Below are 21,603 nucleotides of genomic sequence, written 5' to 3' on the forward strand. Positions count from 1 at the left end.
ATGCACACACCTGAGATGGCATTCAAAGAATAATGCCTGTTTTCAAGGAATTCACAATGTAAGTAGAGAGAACTCATTACCCCCAGCTCCTTTTGCTTTTGGGATAACTGAAGCAAAAAGTCTCAGGACTTTGCTAGTGACAAAATCAGATATAGAATCCAGGACTGAACTTATGTACAAGACTCCTAGTGTCATTCTTGCATAGTTAAAATATCACAGTTTATATGTTTAAAATAGACACCCACCTGTAGTCTATCATTCTATGTACCTGGAGGCTATTTTTTATAAAAATTAATGGGGAATAATTAAGGTTGAATATTGACTAACTGCACTGTTTCTCAGTTGTTACACATTGTGTAGATTTGCCAAAGGATCACATTCTGTCTCATTCATATAATTATGAATTATGTCATAAAAAAAAACAAGTGAAACATTAAGGCCCATTGCCCCCTCTGAAGTCTGTCTACTCTCTATGGATGAGTACAAATGCAAAGCAGTGTGGGGGTTAAGGAAACAGAATCAGACCTACTATGATTATCTGCAAATAACCAGGAGACGGGGCTCTGAAAACAATTGGGCTGCCCAGCTCTACAATTGAGAATGGGATTACTGAAGGAGTAAATGCTCAGAGGGGTTGTTAAAGACCTAGCAATTTTTAGGAGTCACATAGGTCTATAAGTACTGAAAGCAGATCTTGGGTAGATGAAAAGAATCTAGAGAGCTCAACAGTCAATGACCTCCTCTACTTTGGCCTGAGGCACTGCAGTATGTACTACTTTAATGACCCTTGAGAAGATCAAATGTCTCTGAGCTGAAGCATTTCAAATCAGAAGCCAGATGGTAAATTGAATCACAGCAAGCAAGAGGTATCTTCTGAAACAAGCCTAATTGTTTGATGTATCATAGCTGGACATTGCTTTTTGGAGGGGACTGCCTAGTTGCTTGTGTAGTAACCTGCCTCATAAAAGCATCCTTTTAACACTAGGGAGATGGCCTCGCCAACAAAGTACTCAAACATAAGCATGAGGGCATGGCTTTGATGCACAGAACCCAGAAAATGGTCAAGAATCACAGAACATGCATGGAAAACTAGCACTGGGAAAGGCAGAGACAAGTGTATCTCTGAGACTCACTGGATAGCCTGCCTAACCTCTTTGTTGTCCTCCAGGCAACTGAGAGAATGTTTCAAAGAATAAAATGCATCGCACATAAGAAATGACATCTGAGGTTGATCTCTGCTCACCACACATATACACATTAATGTGCTGGTACACATAACTTAAAACAGCAGCACTTTATAAGCCTCTGTATTTCTAAAGTTCCTCTCCTCTGTGTTAGCTACTATAGTTGTTATCACTAGATGTTTAATGAAGTCCCTATTTTTGCCTTTTTCTGTCATGCTTCTGTCTGTACCCCTATTCCCATAATGGACATTTTTACAATGACAAAGACATAGAGGTATCAAATGGGACAGTGGCAGGACCTGGAATGTAAGCAAACTGACAGATTAGAATTCCATGTGATGATAATGATTGCTCAGACATATATTTTTTCAAAAATTTTAAAACTAAAACATTTTTCTTTTTATAATATTTAGTTATTTAATTCTTAAAATTCAGTATTTAATTTTTAAACTCTTACAATATATTGTGGACATAAAACTAACACACAGAGTACATATGAAAAGATAAAAATTGAATAAAAAAATAAGTTTGAAAAAAGGGAAAGACTTAGTTTGGTGCTTAGTTTCAAATATGGAGATAGAATACATGGCAGCAGACAGCCTCTTGATGGGGAAGAGATATCTGATAAAGAATAAGAAAATGTACTGTCAGATTGGTGAGATGGCTCAGCGGGTAAGAACACTGACTGCTCTTCTGAAGGTCATAAGTTCAAATCCCAGCAACCACATGTTGCTCACAACCATCCACAGTGAGATATGACATCCTCTTCTGGTGTATCTTAAGACAGCTACAGTGTACTTATATAATAATCAATAAAATCTTGTTTTTTTTAAAAAAAAAGAAAATGTAGTGTTATAGGGGAAGCATCATAGAAGAAAGAGATAAAGAAAAAAGTGAAAAGGTCTGGATGGGCACATGTGTGGATGAACTCTTAGGGCAGAAGACAATGTTATGTCTCCACCCAGATGGAGACTCCATTTTTTACTATGAAATTATCTGTTGTGGTGCATTCAAGGGACAAACTGTGTCTCAAAAGAGAACTTGTAATTAGATGGATAATTATAAAGGAAGAAGCCTACCACTGAACTCTGGCTTTACACACATTCAAACATGCATGCATACAACCCTCCCACCACATAAACATGCACACAAATAAAAATAAGTGTAAATGGACAAGTGGACATGTTTTAAAATAATAAATCATGCATATCATTGGGGGAGAAAGGGGATAAGGTAGAGATCTGGCATTTGTTCTCTTGCTTTTTTTTTTGCTTTTAATAGTATTTGTGTGTGTGTGTGTGAGAGAGAGAGAGAGAGAGAGAGGGACAGAGAGACAGAGAGACACAGAGAGAGGCAGAGAGAGAGAGAGAGAGAGAGAGAGAGAGATTGTGCACTCAGTGCAGATACCTATGGAGTACAGAAGAGGGTCTGGGATCCCCTGGAGCTGTGGTCCCAGGGTGTTGTAAGTCATCTGATATGAGTCTTGGGAATGAACCATGGTCCTATCAAGAACAGTAAGTGCTCTTAACAGCTGAAACATTTCTCCAGTCTTCATTTCTCTTTCTTTACCAAGTTAATGTGAGCCCTTAGCTATGTACCTTAGGAACTGAGAGGGTACTGTCTTTAGCACCCAGGTCCCCTGGTAGATGACAGAGTCTGGCTCCAAAGGTAGGACAGCCTTTGCAGTTACTTTATCTCTCTAACTTGAGGAAAAAGGATTTCATAACTCAGCTTCCAAAACTGTGGGTACTTGCAGCCCAACAGGAGATCTAAATAAGAGGTCTCCAATACAATTCCATCCATTGGTTTTAAGAACAATTTTTCAATCCGTTTAGATTACTAGCATGATTCTAAGGATGCATAGTCTCATTAATGGAAAATCAAAGTGGCTGACCCACATGGTTTCCAGTCTTGCAGCAGAAGGATTACTTGAGGTGAGGCCTGTGCTAGTCCAAGTGCCTTACTTCCTGTCTGCAAGAAAATAATCATGGGAGGTCTTCGCTGGCGAATAAGCCAGCCCTTGCCCTTCTCAAAACTTGCAATTTTTACCCAGGCATCTTTCTGACCTAGTTTTTGAAGCAAATTAGTTTGTCAATCACATAAAAAGTAGCTACAAAAATGCAACTTTCAGTTGATGTCTTCCAGGAAGTTGGAGCAACCCCATGCCTTCCTCCTTCACTAATCTTAAGAGGACTAACCTTCTCTAGAACCTCAGTACCCAGGAGAGTGTCTGGCACATATCTGACTGAAAAAATTTTATACTGAATCACCCAACCAGTCAATGAAGAGAGCAGTTGACATTTTTGTGTACAGAGGGTGTATATTTCTCTCCTCTCCCTTTCCTTTCCTCCTTCCCTCCTTCCCTCCCTCCCTCCCTCCCTCTCTCCCTCCCTCTACCTCCCCCTCCTTCTTCTTCATTCTCTCTCTCTCTCTCTCTCTCTCTCTCTCTCTCTCTCTCTCTCTGTCTGCATGCTCACACATGCACTTGCATGCATATGGTTCTCTTTCTGTCTGCATGCTCACATATGCACTTGCATGCATGTGGGTATGTGAGGAGGACAAAGGGCAACTTCAGGGATCATTTCTCAACAATCATGTATACCTTGTTTGTGAAAGAGTTTCACTTATTGGCCTAGAGCCTATCAACTAGGCTAGGGTAGCTGGCTAGTGAACCTAAAGGATCCATCTATCTCTGCCTTTTGCCTCCCCAGTACTGGGATTACAAAACCAAGTTACCAGAGCAGGTTGTTGTTGTTGTTGTTGTTGTTATATTACTATGTTTTCCAGAGGTCGAACAGAAGTTGTCATGCTAGTATGACAAACAATTCTCCAACCAAGCTCTTGTCCCAGCTCACCATTCACTTATTTAGAAATCCTTCTATCAAAGTATTAAATGAGCTAGATAAAGACAGAAGATAGAAGACAATAAAAAAAAAACAAAAAATAAACAAGCAAAAAACTAGCTCATCATATCCCATAAGTTGGGTTGTGGACATTCATTATTTAATATATGAATACATATATACGTGTATGTGTGAGTGCATTCCTCAAAATCATGACAAATTCTAAATGTACTTCTCCTACACACAAGTTTGTGATTAAGATAACTATCAGAGTATCTTGACCTCTAAGTAAATGTGAGTGAAACTTTTTACTCCATATCTTGGACGGTATGATCCTTCAAAAAGAGGTGACAGAGCCCTGAAAGGATTTTTTGACAAGGCCGTACAGCTTCTCGGGTCTCCTCCACATGCACTAGCACTATTCTATACCATGACAGTCAATCTGGGATTCTAACCTACATATACACACTTGGTACAGTCAGTATACACTATGAAAACTTTTACAATAAACCACAGCAGCTGTGATAAGATTTACCAAAGGCAATAAAGAGTGTCACTGGGGCCAGACCCAAAAATGTGTTAGTCTAATGAACAGTGATTTGTAGCCCAGTCATCTCCATATCCTCTTAGCAGCCCTATGCTGCTCATACTTTCCATTGATGTAACAAAAAGTCTGACAGAAGCAGTTTGTAAGAGGAATCATTTCTTTTAGTCTACATTTTCAAAGAGTCATGGTGACATTTATTCTGGACCCATGGTGGGGTGGAACAATGTCACAAATATGGGGGCATGTTGCAGGCAGGAACCAGGGAAAGAGAATGTAGGAAGGCACAAAGGGCAGATAAAATCCCCAAGGACATTCATATGCCTCCAGTTACCACACCATATTCCATGGTTTCCCAGTAATGTCATCATATTATGACTTGCCAGTATATTAAGCACCAAGTATACAAGTCTGTGGGGACCACCTTATATACAAACATTCCAGGGGCAATGCACTCCCCTGACAGGACCTGCACACACTAGGTTCATGAATGTACCCACTATTAGAGTGCTGTGTGAAAAATAGATTAGCTATCTTCTGCATTCACTTTCTTTGTGATTTTTTTGAGACAGAGCTTTTCTCTGAAGCTAGAGTCAACATCAAGAGATCATGATCAGGTTCATTTTCTCCACCATCTAAATAACTGAAAAGCAATATCAGAAAACAACCATTATTTAAAGAAGAAGAGAGGGGTAGACAGAGACAGAGAAACACAGAAAGAGATGGAGAAATGGAGAGAGAAAGAGAGAGAGAGAGAGAGAGAGAGAGAGAGAGAGAGAGAGAGAGAGAGAGAGAGAGAGAGAGAGAACAAAACACATAGAAAGTAACTGCAGAAAAAAGAGGGGATTCCAAACTGCTAAGCAGAAATCTGTTTTTCACTTAGAGGTCTAGGGGTCTCTATTGGTTTTTTGTAGTGTAGGAATGTCTCCCTCCCCTAATTTTGGTTGGCCAATTTAGAGTAAGAAACAGATGCTGTTAATCTACAGCTTTGGGTTAACATGTTCAAATTGAACAAGTCTGATGAACCAAGGTAGTTCAGCAAAAAAGTAGGGTTGGGAGGCCTGCTCTCAGAGCAATGATCAGTCAGAAATTAGTTTCTAGTCAGGGGTATAAAGAAGAAGCCAGGAGTTTGCCATCTTTATTATTTATCTATGGTCTTTTATCCTGTCTTTCTGTCTGACTGTCTATCTGTCTGTGAGGGACATTTCTAGCTTCTATTAACAGATTAGAGCATTCCAACTGGCTAATTGTACAGCAAGACCAAGATATAATAGTCTTGACATTCCTGACACTGGAATTGCAGGTATGTCTTGGGCATTACTACCTGGGTACTGGGGATCTTTACTCAGCTCCTCACACTTACATGGCAAGCCCTTTGTCAATGACCCATCCCTAATCACCACATCTTACCTGCTACTCTGTCCTGCATATTTTACTCCTGTAACCAAACTTGGAGTCAAAGTCTGTGCCCCAAGATGTCAAGTTCAGCCACCTTCTCTTGAGAAACCAATTATAACAACATACTTAATAGTTAAAAACAGAAAGAAGGAAATGTATTCCTTTTGGGAACAAAGAGATTTAGTGACACTCTCCAGTCCAACTTAGAGGGTCTTGAAGTGAGAGATTAAACTTTAAATATTAATGAAGGGATGTGCACACCCTACTCAAGGTGGACCCATAAGGGTTTCTATCTTGGCCTTTATAATGGTCTGAAATTTATAAATCCATTTTCCTAGAGACAATTTCCCGTCTAGGTTTTCCATTTCCAAACATGAGACTCATGGGGAACTTCTAATTTCTTGTGACCCATTTCACCTGATCCTCAGAATGAGAGACATGAGTATCTCTTTTGAGTGCCTTCACTTCTGTCAGGGTGGGTACAGGAACCTCTTTTTCTCCCCTCTCTGTCAATGTCAAGTAATTTCAGTTCAAGCCACTACAGAGCATGAAGAAACTCCTATAAGGGATGAAATCAGCTCCATGGAATAAAAACAGGCTGAATCACATGACCTGCCAGTCAGATATCTAGGAGTGACATGTGAGACACAAACAATTGGGTCACCAACAGGGGACACTTTTGGAACATGGGCAAGCCTTCCAGGCATTTTATTTCAGATTGTTGTAATTGTTTTAATAGACAATCTTTGTTACTTCAACATGCCTTAAAGTTATCTGCTAGGAATTTATAGTAACTAATACCCTGCCTTCCAAGTGAATAGCAGTTGCTCTTGCACTTTGGAATGATAAGGACACACTAGTTGTTTGAACAAACCAGTACCCCACACTCCCAGAACTGTGTCTCTAGTTGCATAGGTAGCAGAGGATAGCCTAGTCAGTTATCAATGGGAGGAGAGGCCCTTGGTCTTGGGAAGATCATATGCCCCAGTACAGAGGAATGCCAGAGCCAGGAATCAGGATTGGGTCATTTGGGGAGCAGGGCGGGGGGGCGTATAGGGGACTTTCAGGATAGCATTTGAGATGTAAATGAAGAAAATATCTAATAAATAATGAAAAAATTACATCACCACCATTGCAGGAGCTATGGGGATATTCATATTCAAATCATTACCACAAAGCCTACGTCATGGAATATTTAAAGCAGTGCTCTCAGGCTTCTACAGACTTCCATGTCTCTTTCATAAGCTGGAAAGAGGAAAAAGTTGTTTTCCAGTTTGAAAACTGTTGCTGTATGATTATTGTTATTCACACAAATCTTGTATCTGAACCCATCTCTGAAAGCCTTTCAGATACGATTATACCCTCTCTCCTCTCCTCCTTCTCAATACCCGAGTCTTACCCCTCTTTCCTGTACCTTCCTTTCTCCTGTCTCTGCTTATTTGATGTGTACAGCAGCTTGACAGCTCTTTCTCACACTTCTCCAGGCACATAACGAGCCTTTTCTTAGCCTGTGCCAAAATAGCAACTCAGTCCAACTCACAGTTACCCACCAAACCAATCTGGAGGACTCTATACAATTCCTGTCAACTAGGATGTCAGGAACTAGGGGAAAATCAGCCCAAGCGCCTCTTTCTCCAGATTTGGGATGTAGGGGTCAAGTCTGTGTCCCAAGATGCCAAGTCCTCAGTAAACAAAGCAAGATAAGTTAATAGTGAAAAGCAGAAAGGGGAAATTTATTGAATGTGGCCAAATTGGAGAAACAAAGAGATCCAGTAAACACACAAAACATACAAAAGCCACCACCTAACAGGGTCCTGAAGCGAGCTTAAGATTTAAACAGAGGGCCAGAGCTATGCATCTCTACACAGTCTCTTTCCAGTGTTACCTCACCTGTCACTGACCATTATTGTCTCCATTGTAATTTGTGTTAGGCTGGATCTTTCCTGGAGAAAAAAATTCTACTCTTGTTCTTCCATGATTTTTTTCTTCCCAGCATGAGATTTCTGGGGAAATTCCAATCATTGAGGTCTCTCTAAAATACTTTTATCCTAAATATGACCAAAATATATTGTATGAAATTCTTAAAGAATTAATAATAAACTACTATTTTAAAATTTAGATTTGTAATGAAACTAATGAGGAGTATAATAACCTCATATAAGTAATTTGATGTATATTTTCTTTCATTGTTAAACTTATAATGAAAAAAAGATCAAAACTTAATAAAAACTATTAATCTAGGATATTTGATTTGCCTAAATAAAATTTTCTTCAATAATAAATGGAGCACTTTTTTTTTTTCTTGGAGAGAATCGAGTTCAGGTCCTAGAACCCATGTTTAATTGCCTGACTGCAGACACTATAATTTTTCTCCAGGGAATGTGATGCTGTCTTCTATATTTGACAGGCATCCTCATTTGAATACACCACACAAAACACACACACACACACACACACACACACACACACACAAACATACACACAAACACACACACACATACACATGCACAACCTAATTTAAAAAATAAAAATAAACCTTTTAAAATGTCAGTGTTCTTACGAACTTTCTAGTTGGGTACAGTCCATAGTGCTCCTTAGTCTCTTAAATAGGATCCCGTGTCTAGCCTGTCTGGTACAGCAGCTGTAGCAGGAGTGTTTGTGGACATCATGGGGATTTCTAAGCTCATTCAAGTGGATGGGCAAAACTGAACATCCAGTGAAGACAGAAGGCTAAGCTTCAGGTAAAAGGAAAGTGGCACTGTAAGGTTGGAAGTTCACTGAATGAATATTGTCTTGGATAATTTACCAGTCCTTTATAGATACCTAGCTCCAAGCTCCCATGATTTCTCATTACCAGTTCTTCCAGGAACAAACTCGCTTGCATCTTAGAGACCCCATTTTCACTTTCTTTCTCTACCTATTTCCCTCTAACTCTCAGCCTCAGAGTTTATAATACTGATAAGTCCTTTTGAGTTTAGAAAAACAGTGGAGTGGGTTTTGTTTGTATTTTTTGTTTTATGTCTCACAGTCTTCCACCTTACTCTAACTTCATAAGGCTTCTTATCATTACCACTCATTTTCCTGGAAGTACCAGTGATGGAACGAAAACAAAGTAAGTCAGAACCAGAAGGCAAAGTAAGTCATCATGAAGAAATTACATGAAGAAGATTGAAGAGATAGATCAGTGGTTAAGACCATTGGTTGTTCTTCCAGAGATGAGAGTTCAAATCCCAGCACCCACATGATGGCTTACAACCATAAGTAACTCTAGTTCCAGATGAATCAGTGCCTTCTTCTCTAAGGGCATCAGGCATGCAAAACCAGGCATGAAAGTAGTAGATAGTCATATCTGAAGGTAAGATACACATAGAACTATTTTTAAAATAATAGAAAGAGGAGCTCCAGCCACAGGGTTCTTACAGATCTTCTAAGCTCCTCAAAAAGCCCTTACACAGGACCTTACGGCATATGTGGGGGTGTACATCTGTGTGTGTTTAGGTGTTTCCACATGTGTGTGGAGAGCAGAGGGTGGATGTTTCTCAGGTTTAACTTTTTTTCCCTTTCTTTCTTTCTTCCTTCCTTCCTTCCTTCCTTCCTTCCTTCCTTCCTTCCTTCCTTCCTTTCTTTCTTTCTTTCTTTCTTTCTTTCTTTCTTTCTTTCTTTCTTCAAGTCAGTGAGACATAGTGTCTCATTGGATTAGAACTTATGAAGTAGGGTAGGCTTGTTCGACAAAAAGCCCCAAGGACATCATTTCTCCAGCATGGCAATTAGAAGCACACACTACAATACTTGATTTTATTTTAATGGGCTTTGAGAATCAAGCTGTTGTCTCTATCTGTGCAAAGCAAACATTTGCCAGATGGACTGTCCTACCACCCAAGTTCACAAATTTACAGATCTGTGGCAAATTCTGCTGGCTGCCATTGAAAAGGACACTGTGCAGAAGTACAATGGCATGAGCAATTCATTAAATGGGATGGGTGAGACACTATTTATAGATGGATGGATGTGCTGAGAAGTTGCAGCATGAAATAAGTATACTTCTGATTTGAAATTTTCAGCACTGAGCAAGAACAGTAAAAGAAACTGTAACTGGATTGGGGGATGAGTGAAGAAATGCAGACTACACATTAGTTCCATCCCTGATCTCTAAGGAAAAGAAGCTCAGGGGTCCTCAATACTCACTTTCCCTTGGGTTTCTGTAGCCTCTTAGGAGTGAATGTCCAAAGAAAGGAATCACATCAACATTTCCTCGTGTATCTCCTTAGTGATTCAAATGTACAGAAAGGTTTCAGAAACCCTGCAACAAGAAAGAACAGATAGTAATATTGAATTGGCTTCACTTGGGTTAGCCATTGATATTTTTAATTATTTTTATGTGATTTGGGCTGGGAAAATAACTTCATATATAAAATGTTTTTTGTACATGCCTGAGAACTTAAGTTCTAGCCTCAGAACCTACATAAAAGTTGCGTGTGGAGACATGCACTTGCAAATAAGTGCTGGGGGCCAAAATCAGATAGATCCTGGGGAATTGCTGATCAGCCAGTGTGGCCTAATGGCAAGATACCAGTTCAATGAGAAACACTGTCTCAAAGAACAAGATGAAAAAAAAAAAGATGATGAAGACGTTCTGATGTCCACCTCTGGTCTCCAAATGTACATTCAAACACTACACATGAGGTGGAAGTAGAGGAGGGTTTTAAGATGTGTGAGTTAACTTTGTCCATGGAATTCCAAGACTGCAGCACATACCTACCCATAATGCTATAATTTTTTTAGTCTTTCCCTGTGTTCCACCAAAAACGAAAAGATGAAAAGGAAACAGTGGCTGCACCCCCCCAAAAATATCTTATAATCACAAGAGATGATTATTTATACTTTAGGGAGAACAGATGTCACCAATGAAAGCAGCTACATGGGAATGCCAAGAAGGGCTCATGAGGAAATATAAAAATTTCCTTTATTTTCACTAAATACATATATATGTTATGTACTGAACCAGACAGGTATTGGAGGGGAGAAGGATTCCTTGTAGCCCAGGCTAGTTTTTATCTTACTATGTAAGCATGACCTTGAACTTGTCATATTTTTTCTTTTTACCTCCCAAGTGCTGGGCTGACAGGTGTGATACACCATGCTTGTTTTATTAGTGCTAGTGGTTGAGCCCAGAAATCCACACATGCTATCCAAGTCCTGACCTAGCTGCTACTGTTCTCAGCCTCTGACTTTACTACATAGATATTAATTTGGCAGTTATGTTTGAAGTTAGTGGGAGTCTGGAAAATGATTTTACAATTTCTATTGGAAACTGAAAATGTTCCCGGACTACTGAAAGATCTTTCTTTTTCTTATTGATTTTCAAAGTTAGCTGTAGCAAATGTTCCCAGGATGCCTCTGAAAGGAACAAGGTCTGGAAGACTTAAACTGGGTGCCTAACCCTTAGGCTGTCCCTGCCATCCCTGCTGGCCCACACAGAAGGGCAATGCTCCATGCTGCTCTAATCTGGACTTCTATCTTTTCTTAATCTTTTTTTCCCTCTGTGTACACAAGCACACATAGGGAGCTAACAAAACTGTGAGAATATGCACTGCGTCATAAGCATGGTCACCCATGCAGAGGCATGTGGGGGTCAGAGACTGACATTGGGAAATTTTCCTCAATTTGCTCCTGAGCCAGAGTCTCTTATTGAACATAGAGCCCACTCTTTGGGCTATGATGGCTTGTATCAATTCTGTGTCATCCACCTGTCTCCACATTTTCAGTGCTAGAATCACAGATATATGCTTCAGATTTTTTACAGGGTTCATGTCATGGTGATCTGTATTCATGTCCTCATGTTTGTGTGACAAGTACTTTATCCACTTACATCTCCCCAGCTGCTCTGCTAATAACGTCTTTTGTTTCTTTTCCCACTTTCCCACTTTCCTTTTTTTTTTTTACCCTATCTATATCCCCTGCTTCCCTTTACCCTTGCTGTCCTCTTTCTTACTTTCTTTTCATCCTTTGTCCCAGGTGGGTATAGATTAGACCCTTGAGACCTATTTTTAACTCATGTCACAGCCATCAAAATGCAGCTATTCTCTAAGAGACTGTTTTGACTTAAAAAATGGCTGCCTCTGTCACACTTTCTTTCCATGACCATGGTGGGGTTGGACTGACCTCTGTTCTGTTTAGGAGAAATGGATAGTTTGGACTATTAAAATATACAGTGCTTTACTCCTGGTGATCCATGGCTGCTAATCCCTTTGGATATATTTTTATTTTCTGGGGTATATTGGATGTGCAGCTGGTATATATTGGAAAAGCCTGTTGTTTATTGACACAGGTTCAGCAAATATTCTGAATAATCTTAAAAATAAATGGAGAAAAGTGGAAAGTCATACACTGGATCAAGAACTCTGATTTTATCCAGGATCCCTGAGTTATTTCTTTCCAGTTGAGAGAAATCCTCCCTGTTCACGTATCAGAGGTGAATGGAGATTAACAATACATGATGTGTATCAAGCGCTGCTTGCTCCTTCTTGGAATCCTGTGCTGTCCTTGACAAGGACTGTTTAGTTATGCATACTGCTGCCCTTCTATTTAAACCCAAACCTTATATTAACACTATGAACATGGACTTGGAGGCAGAGGAGAATCATGATGTTTAGCATTAAATGCCAACTTGCCACGCGTAGAATTGCCTGTGAAGAGAAATTCAACTGAGAAAATGTATAAATCATATTGGATTATGGGCATGTCTTTGGATGCTTGCCTTGATTAATAACTGCGGTTGGAAGACCTAACATGAATGTGGCACTATGTAGTCTGGGAAGACCTACCATGAATGTGGCACTATGTAGTCTGGTTATAAGTTCTGAATAGTAGACACATAAAACCAAAATTCAAGATAACAAGCAAGTAGCACTAATGCTAGTATCTCTGTCTGCCTGTGACTATGGATGTGAGGTGGCTTGAGTTGCTGCCCTGACTTCTCCATAGTGTAGACTGTGACTTAGAGGTATAAGCTGAAGAAATCCTTTCTCTCCTAAGGTGGCTCTGGGAAGATTATATAATCACAGGAAAATAAATGAAACAAGAACAAAGAATCATGGTGATTCTTTCTTTCTCTTTACAACATGACCACATTAAACAAATCTGCCATCTTCCTTTTCATTCTTACTTGTTGTTTAACTGGCATATTGAGAACTAGTAACAAAGCCTAGCTTATTAGGGTTGCCTGTCAAGAATGTAACCCCAAGAGCTCCAGTACCAAGGTGAGACATGAAGGGAGTACCAACAGCTCATATAACAATCATCACCAAGGTACATTGACTTAGTACCTGTCACATTTCTCAGAATAGTTGACTGACTTCTAACATTACAACTCATTCAAGTTTAGAGATTTCTGAAACTTCATTAATTCCTATCTATTTTCCCTGACTTCTTTAAAATTGTTATGGGAATATATTTACAAAGTGAGCAGTTCCCTTCATCCAATTTTATTGACAAACAATAAATAAATCAAAATGGTATATATTCACGCAGCCTGTGCCTGCATGTTAGAGCTAGAGCAATTAACTAGCATGGACAAGTAAAAGAGTTCCATCACCTACAGTAGGTAAAGCATGTATTCAAAAGCATATTATGATATGTGTGTGTGTATACAAGTTGATTGATTGTGAAAATTAAATTAGCATATCTCTCACACAGTTCCCATGTGTGCATATGCTTGTGTACATAGAGTATTTAAAAGCTGTTCTGGAGGATTTTCTGTAAACAATAGAAAATTATTATACATAGTCACCATGAATTGTTGTGTTTTAATCAGCTTTCTCTAAGGTAGTTTAGCTTAAAAGTTATTATTGTACTGAGAACATAGTTCAGTCACAAAAGTAGCTGTTACACAAGCTTGAGCCCCAGAATCAAGGTTGTTTTGATTTGCATTTCCCTGACGATTAAGGATGCTGGACATTTTTTTTTTCTGATTGTTCTCAGCCATTCAGTATTCCTCAGTTGAGAATTCTTTGTTTACCTCTGCACCCCATTTTTAATGGGGCTATTTGAATTTCTGGAGTTCAGCTTCTTGGGGTCTTTGTATATATTGGATATTAGTCCCCTATCAGATTTAGGATTGGTAAAAATCCTTTCCCAATCTTTTTGTGGCCTTTTTTGTCTTATTGACAGTGTCTTTTGCCTTACAGAAGGTTTACAATTTTATGAGGTCTCATTTGTTATTTTTTGGTCTTACAGCACCAGCCTTTGCTTTTCTGTTTAGGAATTTTTTTCCCCTGTGCCAATATCTTCGAGGCTTTTCCCCACTTTCTCCTGTATTAATTTCAGTGTCTCTGGTTCTATTTGGAGTTCGTTGATCCACTTAGACTTGAGGTTTGTACAAGGAGCTAAGAATGGATCAATTTGCATTCTTCTACATGATAACCGCCAGGTGTGCCAGCACCATTTGTTGAAAATGCTGTCTTTTTTCCACTGGATGGTTTTAGCTCCCTTGTCAAAGATCAAGTGACCATAGGTGTGTGGATTCATTTTTTTGGTCTTCAATTCTAAGAAGGACACAAGTATCCATACTTTGGTGTTCTTTCTTCTTGAGCTTCATGTGGTCTGTAAATTGTATCTTGGGTATTCCAAGCATCTGGGCTAATATCCACTTATCAGTGAGTGCATACCATGTGTGTTCTTTTGTGATTGGGTTACCTCACTCAGGATGATATTTTCTACATCCATCCATTTGCCTAAGAATTTCATGAATTCATTGTTTTTAATAGCTGGGTAGTACTTCATTGTATAAATTTACCATAATTTCTGTATCCATTCCTCTGTTGAGGGACAAATGGGTCCTTTTCAGCTTCTGGCTATTATAAATAAGGCTGTTATAAACATAGTGGAGCATGTGTCCTTATTATTTGTTGGAGCCAATTCTGGGTATATGCCCTGGGTATGGCAGGGACCTCCCGTAGTACTATGTCCAATTTTCTGAGGAACCGTCAAACTGATTTCCAGAGTGGTTGTACCAACTTGCAATCCCACCAACAATGGAGGAATTTAAGTCTTTCTTCATATTCTTTCCATCATCTGCTGTTACCTGAGTTTTTGATCTCAGACATTCTGACTGGTGTGAGGTGGAATTTTCAAGGTTGTTTTAATTTGCATCTCTCTGATGACTAAGGATGTTGAACATTCCTTTAGGTGCTTCTTGGCCACTCAGTATTCCTCAGTTGGGAATTCTTTGTTTATCCCTGTGCCTGATTTTTATTAGGGTTATTTGATTCTCTGGAGTCTATCTTCTTGAGTTCTTTGTATATATTTGATATTAACCCTCTATTGGGTGTAGGGTTGGTAAAGATCTTTTCCCAATCTGTTGGTTACAGTTTTGTCCTAATGACAGTGTCCTTTGCCTTATAGAAGCTTTACAATTTTAAGCAGTCCCATTTGTAGCTTCTTGATCTTAGAGTATAAGCTTTTATTGTTCTGTTGAGATCAGTATGACAAGAATGTCAAGTCTTTGAGGAAAGAAATCAAAGATCTCAGAAGGTAGAAAGATCTTCCATGCTCATGGATTGACAGGATTAATGTAGGAAAAATGGCTATCTTTCTGAAAGCAATCTACACACTCAATGCACTCCCCATCAAAATTCGAACTAAATTCTTCATAGAGTTAGAAAGAGCAATTTACAAAATCATCTGTAACAACAAAAAATCCAGGATAGCAAAAAACTATTCTCAACAAGAAAAGAACTTCTGGCAGAATCACCACCCCTGACCTCAAGCTGTCCGACAGAGCAGTCATGATAAAAACTGTGTGGTATTGGTAAAGTGATGGGTAGGTAGATCAAAGGAATAGAATTGAAGACCCAGGAATGAACCCATACAACCATGGTCACTTGTTCTTTGGCAAAGGAGCTAAAACCATCCAGTGGAAAAATTCAGCATTTTCAACAAATGGTACTGATTCTAGTCGTGGTTAATATGTAGAAGAGTACAAATCCATCCATTCTTATCTCCTTGTATAAAGCTCAAGTCTAAGTGGATCAAGAAACTCCACATAAAACCAAATACACTGAAATTAATAGTAGAGTAAGTAGAGAAGAGACTTGAGAACATGAGCAAAGGGGAAAATTGCCTCTTTGTTCTCATGTCCCATTTCATAGGATGACACTATAAGACTTGTGGCCCTGTGAGTGGTCCTCCTCTGAGCTGTCCCTAAACCTGGTTATCCATGATTCTTATATGTGCCTTAGGCTTCTTCTCACCCCCTAGTCTGAGCAGTCATCAGTCACCAGCATCTGAAACCTGGATGCAAGCCCCATGCTCTAAGCTACCCTCTTGACTCCCCCATTTGCCTGTTCAATCCTTCAAGATTCCATGGTTCATTTTTCTAGAATCAAAAGGACAAAAAAAGTGATCTTGGGATCCTCCAAACTAAACTTCTCACAATTGTTGCTCATCACGAGGAAATAAATTTGGTTTCAGGGACCCAGATTTGTTAGTTCATTAAGACATAAATTCTTGTTCCATGAATTCTGATGCAATCTTCTGGCCTCTGTGTACAACCACACTCAGGGATACATTCAATTTAAACATAAATATAAATTCTGAAAAAGGATTGTGAGGGTCTTGGAATATAGCTTTGCCAGCTAGTATGAGGACCTGCAGTTGAAGGTCATGAACCCACAGAGAAAGGGAGGTGCAGACACATGCACCTACAGCCCCAGCCCTGGGAAACAAGGAGATATAAGGGTTGTTGCAGATAAAGAGAGAGACCATGTCTTCAAATAACATCCTCAACATGCACTCACATGGGCACACACTCCCTGGAATGGATACATACATCAGGCAGACAAGAGAAGAAGGAAAAATGACCAGTCATTATGAGATCATGTATTAAAGGCCTTTAGGAAATGTTGCAAATAAATATCTTCAAATAAATTTATTAAGATGCCCATCCCTAAGGGCTTAACATCATGACATCTCAAAAGTCATTTTGGTTCTTTATTTTGTTTATTAATTTTCTTTTTATTTTAAAAAAAGATTTATTTATTTTATGTATATGAGTATGCCATTGCTCTCTTCAGATATGCCAGAAGAGGGTATCACATCCCATTACAGGTGGCTGTGAGCCACCATGTGGTTTCTGGGAATTGCAGTAAGGATCTCTGGGAGAACAGTCAATGCTCTTAATCTCTGAACCATCTCTCCAGCACATTTCTTAATTTTCTAATACAGGTTTTACTGTGTATCACAGAATGGCTTTGAATTTGTAGTTCTCTGACCTCTTATAACTGAGTTCTGGGACACAGTTTTCAATCACCATGCCTGTTTCCACAGTAAATCAGCATTTCTCTCTGCAGCCTCATGGGGGAAACCATTAAAATGGAGATAATAATAATATATCTCAGGAAAATGCTAAACCTAGCATCCAAAAAACAAACAAACAAACAAACCACCAATAAAACCAGGACACAGATGCAGATCTTTTGTGCAACCCACTAAGTTATCAAACTGACACAACCCTCACCTCCTATTATTTGTGTTTCCTTCATCAACTTTGAAGTTTACTTCATCTCATTTCCCATTTCCGTCTCTGCCTTCAAATATATCTCTATTGTTTTGTTAGTAATGTTTGATAAGGAGGGAAAATGCAGCTTTCAAATATTGAATCTGAGCTTCCCAAATAGAGTAATAATGAAAAAGTCAGTCAGAAAACCTTTGTAATAATAGACAGGGACAAACATAAAGCCAGGGAATCACCCAGAAATAATGATGTTCAAATTGTTTATGGAACCAGTTGTTGCCCTTCGAGGTTCAAGGCCACATAACTTTAGATTTGGCCTCTCCTCTGAATTGGGATTTTGTGTATCTAGTTTTGGGGTTACTTTGTTGAAGTTGCATGTCTGTGTCTGTGTGTGTGTGTGTGTGTGTGTGTGTGTGTGTGTGTGCATCTGTGTGTATATGTGATCATAGTTTTGTGGGTAGGTAGGAAGTCTTTCCCCGTATTTACTGGACCAACATGGCTCTCAAATCATCTCACAGCCATATAAGTATTATTGTACTCCTCAATGAGTTTATACCCAGTTTTACCAGGTAGAAAATTATACCAGGTAAGAGCTGGTGAAGCTGTCATTGGAGAAAGATACCTAACTGCAAATGGGACAACCTGAGTTCAATCCCCTGGATCCATATTGTGGAAGAAAAGAACAGATCCCCTCATATTTTCCTCTCACTTCCACACCACACATAAACACACACACACACACACACACACACACACACACACACACACACACACATACACACACACACATCACATACATATACACAAATAAATATATAAATATTCCAAGAAAATCATGCCCATTCTTCAAGTATCATCAGACAGAAAGAGGGCACGGAGCCCTCTCTATCCCTTCTGCACTGTGCACTGGGACTACTGATTCTGGAGGAAAGTCAGTCATCATCATCTTTGGATACCTACTGGTGAGCCTACCAGGCTCCCGTAAATAGTTCCAAACCCCAGTCGCACATATAGTAGCTCTTATTTTCTGTGGATCACAAAACAAACACAAACAAAACACATGGATGTAGGAAAAGGACTTATAGGGAGGGTGTTCTGCAAGGATCAGAGGGAAGCACAGAGAGTGAGAGAGCATAACATGTCCACAGATCACGCACAATTAATTAAACATAATCTCAGAAAGGCCCTTGTTCCCAGTCCCGTGACTCCTGGGACGTAAGGTGTATGAGATGGATGTTCTTCTATTTTCACTTCATGATGGATTCACTGGGTAATAATTTGCTGTAACTCAGATGCATCTATATATGTAAAGAATATATGTATATCTGAGCATGGATAATTACAAAAGTTCTATTTCATCAATCAGCAAAGACTATTGGACTACAAAGTCTAACCAAGAGTCCTCCTCCCCATGGATTTGTAGTGGAGGCTGGGGTAGGACGCCAAGTAAAATATAGAATGATACAGACATATTCTATCTTTGGACATTGTGGCAAATATTTGCCACCATCTCATGAACCTTTAAACAGAGGCGATTTTGCTTTTGTTGTTGTTTTGTGTTGTGTTTGTTTGTTCTTTCCCATAATGCTTTAAAAAAAATCCATAATTGTATGTTGGACCTGATTCATAGTAATCCTTGAACACATGGAAAGTGACAATGTAGTATTCACAAATCAAGAAGGTGATGCTGGAGAGATGGCTTCTGTGAATTTAGTGCTTGCCTCATGAGAGCATTAAGGATTGGAGTCAAGAGATCAGATTTCTCAGAACCTCCATAACAGCTGAGCAGGCTTGGCAGGTTGCCTATAATTATGGCACTCTGAGGGTATAGACTGAAAATCCCAAGGTAAATGGTTTACCTGAGGTAGCTAAGAATTAGTAAACTATGGGTTTGGAGAATCCCTGCCTCAGAAAATAAAGTTGAAAGCAATCAATGAAGACATCTAGTATTAAATTTGAGATACCACATGCATATATACACACTCATTCCCATGCATTTGTGACATACAAACACACATACACATAATACACACATAAACACAGCACACCCAGAAAAAGAGAAAGGAAAGAAGAAAGGAAGGGAGGAAGGAAGGGAGAGAGGAAGGGAAGAAACACTAAAGAAGCATCATCGCCCCTTCCATTCTGTGATGAAATCTGAGGATGAGTTCCTAGGCATGTTACCCTATTTTAACATTTTCTTACTGCCTTATATTTGAAACCCTGACATAATGGGACATCAATGGCAATAGGGCAAGAAAAGCCATTCTGCTAACCCAAAAGGAAAGTGTCAGTTTCATCTCAGGAACTCTGATTCCTCTCTCCTACTCTGGCATGCCACTCAGGGAAAACAATAACTACATCACCCATCAAGTTCCAGGAAGTTAGGATCTGAAACAGGCACTGTTTGGAATGAATTCCGAGGGAATTCCTACACTTCCTTTCTCTTTCATGCTGACAACATTATGACTAATGGATTTCCAGTTGAAGTTTCTGGATCACAGAGTAAATTTTAGGATCGTGGGCACATTTTCCATCTTTTGTCTTCAGGATTCTCCCCATGCTCTCCATTGTTGTCAAGCTCTATATGACCATCCTAGAGAAGTGGTATGGTTTCATTTGGATGGCACAATCACCACAGATCCAGAAACTAGGCACCGATCACCAACAGCCATCACTCAGTCTGTTCATCAACACAGGGAAGCATGCCTGCCTATGCTTCTCCAGCACCCCAAAAGCCTCTCTCCTGAACTTTGAGATGATTCATTGTATAAGGGGCTTGTAGCAAAAGCTTAAGGACTGCAGTTCAGAACTATAATCCAAAAATGGAGGTCACTCCAGTGAGATATTTTCTGCTCATTTTTAGTGAATTAATCCCCTTCTAGTCGACACTTTTGAGGTGGGAAAACAATACAACTTTGATTCAGATCTTGAGGTAGAAAGACATGCCTTTAATCTAGGTCACACTTTCTGCTGGAAGCTTATATATGGACATGAAAGAAGGAAGGTTTGTTCTTTTCCTGCTTGTCCCCAAATTGCTACCTCATATATTGTTCACTGGCATCAAATCCTAATTCTTCAGGATGCCATCATATACAGAACACCTGCTGAAACATCCAGGCTTGTTGGACTGAGCAAATACTGGATTCTTGCACTTTCTATTCACAAATGGCCATTGTTGGATTAGATTCAAAATGAACCAAGACAAGCAAAATGCCATACCTATTAATGAAGAGATATAAAAGTAGAGAGTAGGATAAAGGTGTTTACAGAAAATAGGTAAAGTTAGACGGGCATATATAAAAATGTCATAAAATAATGTTATAACAAAATACTTGAGTCTTTATTTAGCTCATAATTTTGAAGATCTACAGTCTAAGATCAGGTAGTCACATCTGTTCTGCCTATTGTGAGGGCCACATTACCACATAGCAGATGGAATTGTGACAAGAAGATATGCAAAAGATAAAATTTTTCTTAGTCTTGAGAACATAAGGTGAGAGAGATGGAAAGATATTGCCCTGGCACCAAAACAGTGCCTATCACCAGAACTGTAGTGGTTTAAATGAGAAAGATCCCCTATATGCTCATTCCCCAGTTGATGGCACTTTTTTGTGGGAGTTATCAATGTAGTCACTTAAATGAGAGATTCCTCCCCCTTTAAGGCTGGGTGTTAGAACATTCAATCTCTAGTTAGTGATTCTGTTTGGGAACACTGAGAAACCATTGGGAGGGAGAGCCTTGCTACCTTGTAAGGAAATACCTCATTACATTCATTGAACTTTATAGTCTCATCCCACTTCGTTCTCTTCCTCTGTAGTTGCTGTGTGTGTATGAAGTGTAAGCAGCCAACTTCCTACCCTAACATCAGTTGCCATGCCTTCCCCTCTTGTCTTCTGGCATCATAAGCCAAAATAAATTCCTTCTTCTTGTAGGTGCCATTGTTCATGGTATTTTATCATAGCTACAGCAAAGTACCTAATACACAAGGGAATGCTAAGTCAGTACTACTAAGCTATAAGAGACAGAATAATTTATCTATGTGTTCTCAAATACATGTATATTGTTTTGTAATATTTAAAGCTCTCTAAAGACTGGAAGATAAAAGACAAATAGGTAGGAAGA

The sequence above is a fragment of the Mus musculus genome, chromosome 1 (genome assembly GCF_000001635.26).
Source record: "Mus musculus strain C57BL/6J chromosome 1, GRCm38.p6 C57BL/6J".
In the NCBI taxonomy this organism is placed as follows: domain Eukaryota; kingdom Metazoa; phylum Chordata; class Mammalia; order Rodentia; family Muridae; genus Mus; species Mus musculus.